This window comes from Stegodyphus dumicola, chromosome X2 (assembly GCF_044657685.1).
Source record: "Stegodyphus dumicola isolate Sdum_Otavi_A_Nest chromosome X2, ASM4465768v1".
Classification (NCBI taxonomy): domain Eukaryota; kingdom Metazoa; phylum Arthropoda; class Arachnida; order Araneae; family Eresidae; genus Stegodyphus; species Stegodyphus dumicola.
Genome location: NC_140781.1, coordinates 179919507 through 179935875, shown reverse-complemented (window position 1 = coordinate 179935875; position 16369 = coordinate 179919507). Strand labels below are relative to the sequence as shown.

The following is a 16369-nucleotide window of genomic DNA, read 5'->3' as shown; positions in this document are numbered from 1 at the left end:
TTAATAAGAGGGACGCGGATTGGACCACAACTGCTGTTGTCTATTAGCACGATGTCACTAATCAGAACAAATTACTAACATATGCTTTTATATTATATTCTTCTTGATTCAAATCTAAATAAAAAGTTATTTTCTCAGTAAAACTCTTGGATGGCTTGCTTTAAGTTCGTGGAAACTTGAGTTTTAAATTTGACAATGCTTAAATTGTTAACTTTCTAAGAAAATGGTTATAAATTCTATAATATTGTGTCTATTTAAATATTGCAGAAAATATATCTAGAACACTTCTTAAAATATAACATATACCAGCGCTAGCAAGCTGAATGTTTCAACAAGCTTTATTACCCACTACTCTTGCTGTGAAGAACAAGATAATATTTATTGAATACTGATTATCTGTTGCATAAGAAACTGTGAATAAAATGTTATAATAACTTCTGTCTTATCTTCGATTTTTTTCTTTTTAAAAGCCGCTTCAGAGAAATAAACCATGAATGGTTTATTGCCACGTCTTTGGGTTTGAGATCGAATACCAGATAAGGTATGTTGGTTTGCGATTGTAGTGTCTCTTTGAAATGTGGGCACATAAAATGTACCGATTAGAAAGAACTTTCGAGAGACTATTTATAGCAGAAAAGCGGTATCAAGAAGCTGGGATTCCAAGTCCTGCTGTGCTCTTCATCAAAACTGAGAAGGATCTTACATAGATGCCCTACTACGCTTTGTCTTAATTGTTTAAACTAATCCAATCCAATTTCTTTTCAAAGAGCTTTGAAAATATATGGAAGTACAACATACGTTAAGTACAGGATCTTGCCGATTATTGAAAATATGCCTATTATACGATCTTCTTAAACATGCTGAAGAGTAGCCAATACTATTACTTATTTAATAAAATATATTCAATATAATACAATTTTCTTTTTAGAAATCTATAAAAATTTCAGGTTAATAAACCATAATACGAAGATTATATTCAAAATGTTGCCGAAATATGAAAATATACTTATTCTCCAATGTTCGCAAAATCTAAAAGTTAATCAACACCTTTACCCCCTTCAGTCAAACTTTATCAATTTAGCAGGTTATACTCTAACGGACAGCATCTCAAAGTGTATTACAGGATAGACAAGAGAAACACATTGTCTGTCAATCATTTCGCAAATGTAATACATGAAAGCCATTGTATATCTAATAATACGTGGCTTTCAATTTCCCCTTTTGATGTCTGAAACAATTTATTTAGCAGACAAATAAACTAAAAGGTAATTATATTTCACTGTCTTTTACTTTGAATAGTTAATGTGTACATAATAAAATTAAAATTCTTTTGCAAGAGTTTTCTTAAGTTTAATTTTGTTAGCCTCTTTGAACTGTGACATCTGTAGATCTGCAGACTGATCCGGAAGGTAAGAGTTCTGAGAAAGCGTAGCCAAGTTAGATACTAAACATGAAATTAAACATTATGTGTGTACAACTTCAAAAAATACCTGATTAAATGCGAGTTTACAAAAAACTAAAAAGGTCAGTAAATAAAGTATTTTCTCAGCACGAGAAAAATTATTATGATTCAGCTCTTCAGGTAGTGACAAACGAAGCTAGGTCAAAATCTATTATTTTCCGATTTGTGACCCGCGGTTCCCATCCATCAGCAGAAAGCGAATCATTGAAGTAAAAATTATAACTATTCCGTGCCACCACAACCCCACAGCTTCTTCAATTTTTTTGGTTTGTTTCTAATAATCAGTAACACAAAGAAGTTTATCTTTGTCCCTAACATAACCCAAAATATTGCATTAGTTAAACTTTAAAGCAGTTTTTGCAGTTGGACAAATATTGTTGATCAAAGTAATACGCATGTTATCACTGATATGTAAATGACTTCCTTTATTTTAAACAAGAGGGGAAGCTTACTACTTAATTAGCTGCTTCTATCAACCACTCGCCTCCAAAGTTACTTTTACTGTCATGGCTAGTTATCTCCCTTTTGTTTAACAGAAAGTGGAACCAAGAACTAATACTAAAGGTAAAATATTAATTTTATTTTCTCGCAGCTAGTGGGTTAACTTAAAGTAATGTAACACAAAATTTAAGTCTTCTTGACTTATAGCTACTAGATGGAAAAATTCAACAATTTTGTAGAGTCATTAGAATTTTTGATGCTGGAGATGTGATAAATTAGCAATGTCCTCGTCGGGTTTCGAACATAGACCTCTCGAATACGCACCGAGTGTGCTACCGTTAAACCACGAAGGTATGCAGAAGTGAGGAAGAACATACCTTGTAGAGACATTAGGTATTTTTTGGAAGCAGGCAAGATGGAAAATTAGCAACCACCTTCGCCGGGAATCGAACCGCGGACCTCTGGAATTTCGGCCCAGCGTGCAGAACCACTACACCACGAAGGCATGCTAGGAAGGTGGGAGAAATACCTTGTAACCTTATCTACTCCTCCTTTTAAAAGACGACTGGGGATTAGGGGACCCAAATCTCTAAATTCTGGTGGTGAAGAATCATCACCCACCACTTTTTAGTTTGGACGTCACTGTCGAGTCATTAGATTTTTTGGATGCTGGGGAAGTGAAAACTGAGCAATGCTCTCACCGGGACTCGAATACACGCCGAGTGTGCTACCTTTATACCACGAAGGTGTGTAGAAAGAAAGGAAACATACCTCATAAATTAACTTGCTACAATCCCAGTGCTCCTACTCGAAGCTTCAACATCGATCTAAACTCTACTGCAGTTCATATTTACCAAAGCCTTGCCTAATTTCAGGCGAACAAATTTAATTTAATCTTCGGCTTTCTCTCTAATCAGGCAAGCAGACGTCAGAAGCAATAGTTAAGTCTCTACTATAAGTCATGCGATTCTTCCTCTCAGTTTAAACTACGCTTCTCCCCCTAAAATTTACATAAACCTCTATACTGAGAGAGTAAGTGACGAAACGAAGCACAGAGATAAAAATCAACTTAAATGAAATGTCTTATGTTTGCTTTTAACTGAGACGGGTTGGAAAATCCATGTTCGTACAGATGGTAAGTTGTACGAAAAAAATATTTATCACAAGATAAACTTTGAGGTAATACATTGCCACTTTGTAATTCTTCAATTATTGTACCATATTCACAAGAGTCCTTTTAGTTATTGTCATTTAGTTAGGCTTTGACCTGTTCTTGAATTTCATTGGTGTAAGAAAATGAGGTGTGTGATCTGAAAGAATAATGGAATTAAAGTAACATACCCCCCAAAGGATGACAATTCAAATAATACAAATCAATTAATATTTATTATATCTTTGACATCATTAAATTTTGGATCAGTAGCAGCATAAATTAAGCAAATATCGCCAGACAGAAGAATATCATTCCTACCATTTTGACTCCTGCCTTTTCGTACGAGAGATGCGTAATATTCCAATCAAAGTAGATCTCATTCCATCGACGTAATGCAAAGTTTCGTGATTAAAAAAAGTCAAATTTTTTAACGGCGGAAATTGATTTAGCTGGTCATTCCAATATATTTTTGAAGAAGCACAAGGAAAATACGTATATCATCCGGAAAGTTCTAGCACGTGCACAGGAAGTCTTTTCGAAGATTTTTAAATTGTAGAACATTATTCATTATCGGCAGACGTTAGGTATATAGATCTTATTAGTTGCAGCTTCAGTTCCAATTTCTTTACTAGAAGGAATACCATGACTCTGCATCCAGCAACGGAGATGGCAGACAAAAAAAGACGAAGAAGAACAAAAATGGCACACTCGTCAGCCGGGGTGAGAACAGCCAGAAGCCGTCCTGCACCTTCGGAGCCCAACAGCAGAAGGAAGAGAAACCGGTTGTAACCGTTAATTTCGCCTTGTCATTCAGCGGTCGCAGTGAACACACTTGACGTTGAATAAATGTGGAGGCTTGCCTGCACAATTGGGAAGTTTCCCTGTTTTGACAATAAAAGGGCTGTTGACTATTTTCGCATCTCTCCTATTTCGATTCCAGTGCATTGTTAAAAGTTACAGGTAAATCTTTAAGAGTTTGCAGATGGCTTTCAACTTCCGTTTGGATTGTCATTTGGGATGCAAATATGACTATGTGTCATCAACCAATGCGCTCAAGAACGGAAACTACTTTTTAGTTTTAATTTTATCTATCCACAATTCCATTTTGCAAACGAACGAGCGAAATATATTTTCGAATACTAAAAATTTTTGTTGCCTTCTAAACCTTTACTTTCAGAACCTAAGAACTAATATTTAGTATGTTTAGTGTCCACCAATTATGCCAGTAGACTTTTGAGTAACAAAAGTGTTCATTCAAACATCATTGATTTTTTTCTTACTTATAAACACTTTTTTATCCTCCTTTATTCGCTATTTTATATCTTCTTCTGAAAGTCAAGGAATTCCTGTGCTGAAAAAGTGTTATTTTGTGCTGGGAATCCCCATATATGCACATTGTAGCATATTGTTCCAATTGTAGCATGTTACAATTGTAGCATATTGTTCTTGTTGTCTGCCCTTACTTCAACTGATCTGAGCAGTGATCTGGTTAATAAAGCGAGCTCATGAGACTGGAAAGATATGATTTTAATTAATGCAGCACTGATATCTTCAGTTCTTGGAAAGTGGAGAAAACGGTTGGTTATAACGAAAAATATTCAGAAAAGAAACTATCCTCGAAGAACTTGTAATATCCCTGATGCAACAATATCAGTAAGAAATGGAAGCATTAGAAAGGCTGATCAATTTTAAGCAATAAAAAAGAATCTGATTAGTATTCCTGTATATTGTTCTCGAGGTTGAAGTGTAGGGTATTTCTCCCGCCTTCCTAGCGTGCCTTCGTGGTGTAGTGGTCAGCACACTGAGCCGGTGTTTCAGAGGTTCGTGGTTCGATTCCCGGAAGGCGTTGCTAATTTTTCAATCTCTCTTGCTTTCAAAAAATTACTTAATGTGTCTACAGAAGTATGAACTTTCCAGTGCCACTACTTCATGTCTCCTCGCTATAATACTGTCATCAAATGCAGAGTCTTATTTTTGACCCACCTGTACATTAATAAGTCAAACTAGTGTATTCTTTTTAAACTTTTTATAAAAACTTTAGATAATTGTTCATAAAATTCATCATTTGATAATAATTAAAAATTTTGCATATGAGAAACAAAATGGATTTGCACCGTTCTGCTACCTTAAAGCTTTAAAATGTGTCAGAATTCCTCTTGATAGATTCAAATCATTCTCAAATTACTTTAATAACCAGCAAATTGTTTATAATTCAACCTTTTTAGTACTCAAATCCAAAATCAGATTTATGAAAGTTCTTGTAGCTCTCGGCTTTTTTAGAGTATACCCATCTAAAACTGTATGTCCAATTAATTTCTGAAAACTTTAAAGGTTATGCATTAAGATGATGCCTTTTTCTTTACGTTTAGAGGAACATCCCTTATGAAATAATGAAATAATTTTGGAAAATAAAAATTTATTTAGATATCTCCAGACAATTACTATTCAGCTTTTCAGATTGAAATATAGAGATAAAAGGTCAGAATGTACCCAATACTTCAAACAATAGCGAGGTTCCTGATAATAAGAAAAATTATGCATATCATTCATATACGTATAGTAAACACATATATTCAAACAACTGGCCATGTAATTCCCATATCACTTATTAGCGGCATATATTCGTAAATGGAGGCATGACAAACACAAACGAAAGTTTCTCATTAGGCATATCAGTATATTCACAGACGAAATAGGAAGATTTTATTGTCCTATAAAAGTAATTTTACCCCAGATATTTAAGTCATTTCACTAAAGTTACATCTTGAGAAATACGTTTTATCGCATTATTATTCCGGTTATTATATTCAGGATAATGTCTAGGTCATTAGGGTGGGTAAGTTGCAAATAAGTTTAGATATGACAGAAAGAATTGGCTGATTACCCTAACCAGTGTTGCCAGATCGTGTGACTTTGCGCAAATTTTCTACTTTTTACAAATCTGTGCTGCCTTTTTATTTTATTTTCCACCGATAATGGGGCAGCCATTCACTGGGTTTAGCTTAAGTTTCGGCCAAAAGTCCCATTATCGGAACTATCTTAAAATTATTTTACAAAGCTCGTCCCATATACACAGGGTCTGACTCAATTCTGTGCATTACCATTTTTGCATGCACGGAAAGAAACAAAATTATTAATAGAATATACACAAATACACTATTATAAATATACTAAAACTAAGACATTAATTTAGCAAAATACACTTCGATGAAATATGGTTATGATAACATTTGCTTAAACATTTCTATATGAATACAGTTAAAAGTAAAGCATTAAATGACATACAAATTAATATAGTTGTATAACAGGGGCATTGGCACAACATTAACATGAAAAGTATATTTGGAGAGGTAAATAATACACAAAGCTCTGTATTACTGTGTAACTGCAAAAACTTTAAAACTGTGTACAATAAGTATTACATGGGAATTACTCCAGATCGTCAGCTATACTCTTAACAATGATAGTACAAAGTCTTAAGCGTCTAAAAATAAATATGTGCTATTAAAATTAATTTATGTCTGCAATTTTGCGAATTTCATGTTACTTGCGCTACATTTTGCTATTTAAATTTTTTATCTTTCGTTGACCTATATACGTAAGAAAGGGAGGTATGATTTTATGTCTAAAAATTATATAATGTCTAGGTAATAATACATATCTCACTAAATAATTATAAATATCACCAATGTCTAAGTGATAATAAATATTTCACTATGAGTGAAATATTTGTTGTTGTCTTGTCCATATTACATGGAACAATGGTTGCCAGAGCCTTCTCCGAAGAAAACTTGGACTTCTATTTTCCACTTCCAGTTTTGAGGAAGAGCAACGAGAGGGGGTAATCTGGGGTCTTTCACCTCTCTCCCCTTCCACCAATCCACACGAGAGGACATTCGGCTCGCCGCATATTTAGAGTGCCGCCGTGCTGCACTATACATTTACAAACACCCCTGTCTTCTCCATAATTCGAACCCGGGGCCTTCGGTACCTAACCACTGTACTGTCTGGCAACAACACTGGTAGTATGCAGCGAGTTTGTTTGCAATGACTGTAAGCTCTGGACTGCATAGTCTCTCAGTGTATTATATAACCTTTACCCTTATAAAGTCCCCAAGAAGACATATCTTCCTTCAGACAGAAGCCCTTGTCCCTTATCATTATGTTCTATCATAGTTAACTTAATTGATCAGTACTTCTGTGTTGGTTAGGTTAGGTAATTTGAATAATGCAGAGCACACAGGAGCTATTTGACTAAGAAGTGAGATGCATTAGTAGAGGACATTCTAAAGGAAACAGTCTCGCATTCGTATCACACATGGTAAAAACCACGAAAACCGACCATGAATCCAGCCCGTTCGCTTGGGTTCAAACAATGTCAAACTACCAGCGATCTTAGCCAGTCAGCAACTGATGGGACACTCTCATATTATATATTCATGAATGCATGTGCACTGGCAAATTGTATTTTATTATTGAGTTTAATCGATTACTTTCCTTATTTTGCTGATCTATGAGTAGGATTCCAAAGTTTAAATCAGGTTATATGCTGTATTTTCTAAACTGCGAATAATAAGTAGCATGAAAATATTCAGTACTACCTTTCAAGATGCTTGGCTTAAAATACGCACGTATGAAGAATGTGTTAGAAAGAATGAAAATAGACTAGACAAAATCTTATTGCAAGTTACGCAAATCTGAACTGAGGGCACATAAAATTAATCTGACGAAATACAATATTTCTTCAAAGCATAAATTTTATGTTCCAAATTAGATAGTTACCTTAGAATGGGTTCACTGTGTTTATTCTACAACACATTTTTAAAATGAAAAGTTCTTAGAATAATTATTATATTTAGTTTTAACAGAACAGAGTTACAATTTTAGAATATAAAATGTAAATGTCTGTTCATAATTGAAATCACTATCTCATCGTATCAAAAAATTCCAAAACATCGTACATTTTACCTAATACAAATTCCGTACAAAAATTTAGTATAAAGTTCTAAGGATTACTTCTATTTATTTGTTCGGTATATTTTCTCTTTTCCATTCTAATAATTTCAATTTAAATGTTCTATACAACTTTAAAAATCGGAAGATAATATATATTTAAAAAATTGTATGTATATATATGTATGGTTTCAAAAATGAATACACAAACAATTGCAAAATTTGAACTCGAGCTGCCTCACTTTTGTGTAAAGGACTAATTAACTATTATTCTTTGAACTCACAGCTTCATGAGATATGGCTGTAGGCTAGATGACCTGCTTTTTGCGTCCTTCTCACAGCAGCACACAAAAGACCGTATTTAGCATAGTGCAGACAACATGCAACTTGGACTCCGGAGCACTACGATTACGCAATTTCTTAACCACGTTGTTAATTTCCGCCAAACTAAACGGAAGATTATCTGTCATCTGGAGCTCATCCAACATCTTACAACTACTCCACAACCAAAAAAAATCCTCAACAGAGCCACAGTCAAAGTTCCTATTAAAACAACCCTTTATAGCTTCAAAATTATTCACATCAGTATTACATTTTTCTCTCATAACCATTTCCGAGGTGTTTTACCACTAGTCGCACGAAGAAATCCTCCACAGTATTTTGCACTCTCAGCAAAGGAACCTATTTTACTCTGGTATTTTACTATCTTTATCATTTTCTTATATGCAACTAGTTCTTTTTTATATAGGATCTTCCTTTCGATACGAACACATTTTTAATATGATATTGTTTTCTAAATGCTCGAATCCATCGTTTTAATCTCTGCAGTTCCGGTGTGCACCACAGAATAACACTTTTATCTTTCCTCTTAAGTCTGAACACCCTATTGGCTCTATCAACTAATATATTTTCCAATTTAACAACAAAGTCATCAAGCTCATCTTTCTGGGCTATGTTTATCAGTTCCTTCCCTAAATTCTTCCTTTTACTCCTTAAAACTTTAGCATACCTTTCGACTCTTTGTATATCACGTGAAAATATAATTTCTTCATCATTTCCACACATATTTCTTTCAGATTAAGATAAATATATTTATTATCGCTTCATGACTCCTCTTGTTCAATAATTAAATCGACAGACATTGAGTACATTCCAGAGGACCCTAAAACTATATCCGTCCAGCTCCCTCCAGTTGGAGCATAATATATTGATTTACTTTAAATATTATTAGAAGATGCATTTTGTAAGGATTTAATGGGTTTCTTATAGTTCTAAAGGTTCCGTGAGTCGACGAACTTCAAAGAACACTGTACTAAAGCAAAAATCTATCTTACAAAATATGGGTTTACAAAACCAATATAGAAAAGTTTCTTTCTCCTCAGGAAGGTTCTTGAAGGTACTTGCGCCAAAAATAAAGGTCCTGCTTTAATTTCCTCTTAAAATCAATTTGAATTCAGCATTATGGGTTTACAGCCTGGAGCCTAAGAATAACAAATTGTCCATTTTCTAGACACTGGTATTAGGGCAGTTTGTACGCGGCTGCCCAAATCCGTCTTAAGTGTCGATTTTATTCTTTTTTATTCTTGCTACGAAGACCAGGCTGTTGCAGCATAAACCTAAATCCTTATTTGTTCTACGTACAACATATAAAAGCAATAATTGCCATCATAAGCTCATTTTGGCGTGGTATATGTATACGTATAATTTGAATAAGTTAATTAATAACCTTAATAAGTACTTAATTAATAATTTGGTACCTAAATAATGCGTCGTAAATTATAATGAATTGTTTTAAGAATTTGTTGATAAAACTGCTTCACAGAGAAAGTGAAAAAGGATTTGGAGTCTGCTAGTCTTTTTCAAATTTTAGCTATTTGCTTTTCAAATTATTGTGAATTCACAGCGCTTGTATTCGATAAGGTACAATTCTGTTACATAATTGTAACCTATTTTCATGTTCCATTTTCATGTATTTGCCTTAGTGAAGGAAATTTTAATTACTGTAAATGTAAATAATGAGAATGAATAAATATTTTTTTGCATTACTTTTATAGGAAACTCCAAACAAGAATATGAATGGTCATACGGAATATTCAATAACTACTGCACTTAAGTTCATTTCGGAAGTGAATATAACGATAAACTATAATGAACACTTTTCAAAATTCTTTGAGTTTCGAATTTGCTAGCATATGCGCGTAATAGTTAGGCAATCAACTGTATTAACGTGTTGTTTAAATACAAGTAAAAATATGAAGTAGAAAATACGAAAGAATGGTAATACCCGTCAAATAATAAAATCAAGAAATTTTAACAGTTGCAAATATCGTACGTCTAACTTACAAATTTTCTATCCCGATCAATCAATTATACGCCATTTTCTGTTTCAAGTATTTTCAGAGTATTAACCCGAAAGTTTAGAAATTTTCCTTTTAAGAACTTCCAACCTTGCTCATTAGTTAAATTCTTACACTTGAAAACAATTTCTTTGACAGAGATGAGACTGAGACTATCCTGTTGTTAATTCCAGGAATGCCTTTCATTTTAAATATTTTGAAATCTTAAGAAAGTAGCCAAGAAATATGAAAGAAAAATTTTAGAAGTACAGGTTTGAGCTTAACGCTTACACCTGAGAAACTTAACCTCGTTCCTTCTTCCATATTCATGAAAAGACTTATTCTCTCTCCTTAATCTATTCATAATATATTTCTATATTTGTAGTACTTACCTGAATGTATCTTATAAGTATTTTAAATTTAGAAACCAAATTCTTTTAAAAGAAACCTGAAGACACAAACGCAACTTTTAGTGCGAAAGTTTTCCATCCGAAGTGTGCCAAATTGTTGTTTTGTTAAAATTATCAGACTTTTATCGTATTGGTGTATTTTAATTATGGCAAAGCACACGAGGGCTATCTGCCTAAGGGGAGGGATGCCTTTCGTGGAGGACTTTCTAAGGGAAACTGGCTCGTATACACGTTACACATGGGGAAAACCACGAAAACGCCCATGCAGCCAGCCCGTTCGCGGGATTCGAACCTCGGACCGAACTACCAGTGTTCAGCGACTTTACCGCTCGGCCGCTGGTGGGCACAGACTTTTATCGTTTCGAGTAATAACTTATACTATTTTTACACTTTCAAATATCCTATAGATTCTGGGGAAGGAAACAATCAAAGCTGATTACGCATAAATGAAATTAACTCATGTCAGATCACGAATATGGAGGACAATTTCTGAAGAAACAGTCTGAAATTGGAACGGAATTTAGAATCTAACTCATCGTCTAAAATGAATATACTTTTGTATTTAATGAAAATGTTAAGGAAAATACGACCATGATGATATGGCTTCTAAAAAAATACAGTACTACTAATGATCTACGCCTACTAAAAAAATGATCTAACATCCTATGGCTAAAATGCTTGCTCCGGAGAGTTGCTGTTGATGCAGCCCTTAATTAACTAATTACAAAGCAAAATTAACATAACAAATAAAATTATTGTCCAACACCTTCGAAAATAGCTTCGCTTTGCTCGAATTTTAGAATAAAGCCGTCTGTATAAAGAAGGCTATTAGCAGTTAAAGACAAGTATTCTCATATAATAAAATGAAACTTATATATATTGTGTTAGTTTAGTTTTTTCAGAACATTTTAACCTTATGCAATGTAATGAAACTATTTCCAGCGAAATTCGTAGCAGTTACCAACTAACTAGAAATCTAAATGAAATTCGTCTTTCAAAAATAAATTTTCTGCGCACCTTATTTTCAAAATTATCTTATTCGTTTATACTAAAAACGCAAGTAAATTTTTTAAGCCACAAATCAGTTAACAAACCAAAATAATGTAACATAAGCAGACGAATCACGCCTGGCAGTATTATAGAAACACTTGCTAAAATTATAGAATACGTTGTATCCTAGGTATTATAAGAGCATGTATTTCTTAGTTGCTGCCACCAAAGAATAATCGACCACTGTCATCGGGCTACTTTTCTCGTCAGCTTCTAGCCCCAAATTTCCGTCAGAAAGTGTATTCGGTTAGTGATAACGTGTTATCAGTTCTGATTTACACTCAATTTACGCTGGTCCCAGTTAATCGTTATTTATGTAATTGCTGGCCAGTGCTGTATTTCTTATATTAGTTATTTTACCTGAACTTTTGGGATGAGTGTGGTACATTTTGAAATCACAAGGTCCAGAACAAAAACTGATTAGCTATTCAAATTAAGACACAATAACACGCCGAATAAATACTAATTCAGAAGTCAAACAACAAAAATCAGCGTTATATTTACCAAATTTTCACAGGACTAGTTTCGATGGTTTTACCGAACCACCATCTTCAGCTGCAAAACCGCAAATGAACCAGATAGGAAATAATGATTAGATAAGATAAGAAAGCCTGGACAAGAATAAGCAAGTGGCGCCATCTGTTGGTGAAACCAGAACTAAAACATAATTTCTTTAAAGGCCGAAGGCAAATTTGGATTGGAATTAGGATCGTTAACTAGAACAGAAAGATTTTTATGAATGTGAAATGCCTCTAGAAAATCCAGTTCTCCAATGGAAGATGTTTTTTGAATAATTTTGGCAGCAAAAACACTGAAAGTGTGGTTTTCGGACCAACAATGTTGAGCAACAGAAGACTTCTGTGTTTCCTTTTTTCTAACATATGCCTCATGTTCCTTGACGCGAAATTTTAAGGCTCTCTTAGTTTGGCCAATGTAAATTAAACCACACTGGCAAGGAATCCTGTAAATACCCCAGGAATTCATATCCGGAATGGGGTCCTTGATTATGGAACTCGGAATTTTATTGATGGGAGAATAAACAACCCGAAAGTTAAATTTCTGCAAAACATGTGCAACTTTATAGCTAATTGATGGAAAGAAGGGAATGACAACAGAATTTTTATAATCTCCTAAAACAAGAGTGTGCCTTTTAGTGTGTTGAGATGAGAATTTTTTAACTGCTTGATTAATAATGTTGGGTGGAAAGCCCCTGTCAATAGCTATTGCTTTTAAATAATTTAGTTCTTCATCAAGGGCTAGTTTGGAGGAGCAAACTTGAAGAGCACGGAAAACATAGGAATAAAATGAAGCTAACTTTTGTTTAGTCAGATGACATGATTTAAAGTGTGGTGGAAGGCAAACCGATGAAGGTTTACGGTAAACCGTAGTACTGAAGTTGGATGTGTTACGTGTGACCAGAATGTCGAGAAACGGAAGAGAATTGCAAGTCTCATGTTCAAAAGTGAACTGAATAGCAGGATCAATAGAATTCATTATTGAAAGAACTTTATTTAAATCATCTTTATTACCTTCAAACAGAGTAAAAGTATCGTCTACGTAGCGGAACCATGCCGGGAAGTTTAAAGTTTCAAACAATTTTGATTCATAATAATAATGCATGTAGATATCAGCCAGGATGGGACTGAGGGGGCTTCCCATGGCTAATCCCTCAGTTTGCTTGTAATATTTATTTTGGAAAACAAAATGTGTTTGTTTCAAACAGAGTTGAGTGAGAGAAATTAGCTCATCAATTTCGATGCAAGAGAAATGAAATTCGCGAAGTCTGGTTTCTAGAAATCTTAATGCACCCTCCACTGGGACATTGGTGAATAATGATTTTACATCAAAAGAAACCATGAGTAAATTACTAGGAGAAATGTTTTTAACTTTTTTTACAAACTCTATTGAATTTTTTATGGTGTAAATGTTATTGTCTAATAGAGTTGAAAGTCTAGAAACTAAATATTTACCTAATGGATACGAGGCAGTACCTAAATTTGATACAATAGGGCGGAAAGGAATACCACTTTTATGAATTTTGGGAAGAGCATATAATCTGGCACAATTCGCAACAGATTGGATGAGTGAATGTTTTAAGTTGCCTGAAATGATTTGCGAAGATTTGATCGCAGTTTTTATTTTTGACAAGTCCGAAGGTGAAGGATCTTTAGGGATCGGATTATATGGTCCTTCGTTTAAGAGTTTAGTGACACCATCGATGTAAGTGTTCCTATCCATGACGACTATCTGACCACCTTTGTCGGCTTTTGAAATAATAATATCCGGGTTAGAATGAATTTCACGCAATGTAGCTCTTTCTCTCGCAGTTAGATTTGGTTTCAAAGGTTTATTATTGAATTTCACATTATGAGCGATAAGTTGTCTAATCATTTCTTTCTGTGAATCTGAAACTTTACTGAACTTGAAAGCTTTTTCGATAGGAGCCAAAATCTTTGGAATCGAGGGTTTACAGGTTTGTGAGAAGTTAAAATTATATTTTAGAATTCTCTCTTGTTCTTCTGAAAGACTAACATTAGAAATATTAACTATTGGCTTGATGTTTACAATGGGAAGATTTTTTGAACGACTTGAACTGGAAGATTGTAAAAGAAGTTTTTCGAATTTAACTGCAAGAGTGTTTTTATGACAGTTAACTGCATTCTCCGTTCTAGACCAAGACTTTTGTTCAAGGGCAGTGAATTTTGGATATGATTTAGCGAGTTCCAGATGAAGCTTATAGAGTTCACGTTCAATTTTGGACAATTGTTGACGTGTATCCCTTATGACGGACCGAAGTAAGGCAAGCTTGCAATTTCACAGAATTCTTGAAACGCGACTCGAAGGTTTTTGATTAGATTTGATTTGAATAAAATTTGGGATCAATTTTTTACATTTACATTTAAGTAAAAAGTCAAGATGATTCAGGAATTTTTGCCGTTTCAGGCGTAATTTAGTGAAACGATTAACGGATGAAGGCATGATAAACAATACAGAAAATCAAGCTAAATTAACTAAACAATAATAAAGCACACACAAAACAGCAGAAAAATCCCTCACTGAAATTAATAGAAAACAAAACGTTTGTAAGCAAAATGCATGAAATCAGACAAGCAAAGCACAATATCCAAATATACAAAATATAAACATAACTTGAAAATTGCAAAAAAGTACTTACCGAAACTCATGCAATCACAAAATGGCGGCCACACCACGTGCAAAAAAGAAAACAAAAAATAAGCCTGTTTGGGGCTTCTATAATTAAGAGACAATAACACGCCGAATAAATACTAATTCAGAAGTCAAACAACAAAAATCAGCGCTATATTTACCAAATTTTCACAGGACTAGTTTCGATGGTTTTACCGAACCATAATCTTCAGCTGCAAAACCGCAAATGAACCAGATAGGAAATAATGATTAGATAAGATAAGAAAGCCTGGACAAGAATAAGCAAGTGGCGCCATCTGTTGGTGAAACCAGAACTTAAACATAATTTCTTTAAAGGCCGAAGGCAAATTTGGATTGGAATTAGGATCGTTAACTAGAACAGAAAGATTTTTATGAATGTGAAATGCCTCTAGAAAATCCAGTTCTCCAATGGAAGATGTTTTTTGAATAATTTTGGCAGCAGAAAAACTGAAAGTGTGGTTTTCGGACCAACAATGTTGAGCTACAGAAGACTTCTGTGTTTCTTTTTTTCTAACATATGCCTCATGTTCCTTGACGCGAAATTTTAAGGCTCTCTTAGTTTGGCCAATGTAAATTAAACCACACTGGCAAGGAATTCTGTAAATACCCCAGGAATTCATATCCGGAATGGGGTCCTTGATTATGGAACTCGGAATTTTATTGATGGGAGAATAAACAACCCGAAAGTTAAATTTCTGCAAAACAGGTGCAACTTAATAGCTAATTGATGGAAAGAAGGGAATGACAACAGAATTTTTATAATCTCCTAAAACAAGAGTGTGCCTTTTAGTGTGTTGAGATGAGAATTTTTTAACTGCTTGATTAATAATGTTGGGTGGAAAGCCCCTGTCAATAGCTATTGCTTTTAAATAATTTAGTTCTTCATCAAGGGCTAGTTTGGAGGAGCAAACTTGAAGAGCACGGAAAACATAGGAATAAAATGAAGCTAACTTTTGTTTAGTCGGATGACATGATTTAAAGTGTGGTGGAAGGCAAACCGATGAAGGTTTACGGTAAACCGTAGTACTGAAGTTGGATGTGTTACGTGTGACCAGAATGTCGAGAAACGGAAGAGAATTGCAAGTCTCAAGTTCAAAAGTGAACTGAATAGCAGGATCAATAGAATTCATTGTTGAAAGAACTTTATTTAAATCATCTTTATTACCTTCAAACAGAGTAAAAGTATCGTCTACGTAGCGGAACCATGCCGGGAAGTTTAAAGTTTCAAACAATTTTGATTCATAATAATGCATGTAGATATCAGACAGGATGGGACTGAGGGGGCTTCCCATGGCTAATCCCTCAGTTTGCTTGTAATATTTATTTTGGAAAACAAAATGTGTTTGTTTCAAACAGAGTTGAGTGAGAGAAATTA

The 16369-nt window shown here is 34.1% G+C and overlaps 1 protein-coding gene and 1 non-coding gene across 2 annotated transcripts in view; one reads left to right on the top strand and one right to left on the bottom strand.

The window, feature by feature from the left end:
* Gycbeta100B (guanylate cyclase soluble subunit beta-1-like) overlaps positions 1-16369 on the top strand; it is a 106262-nt gene that overhangs the window by 14292 nt on the left and 75601 nt on the right. The window lies entirely within an intron of this gene.
* On the bottom strand, positions 2335-2408 carry TRNAF-GAA (transfer RNA phenylalanine (anticodon GAA)). The gene has a single exon. It is a non-coding gene; the product is annotated as a tRNA-Phe (tRNA).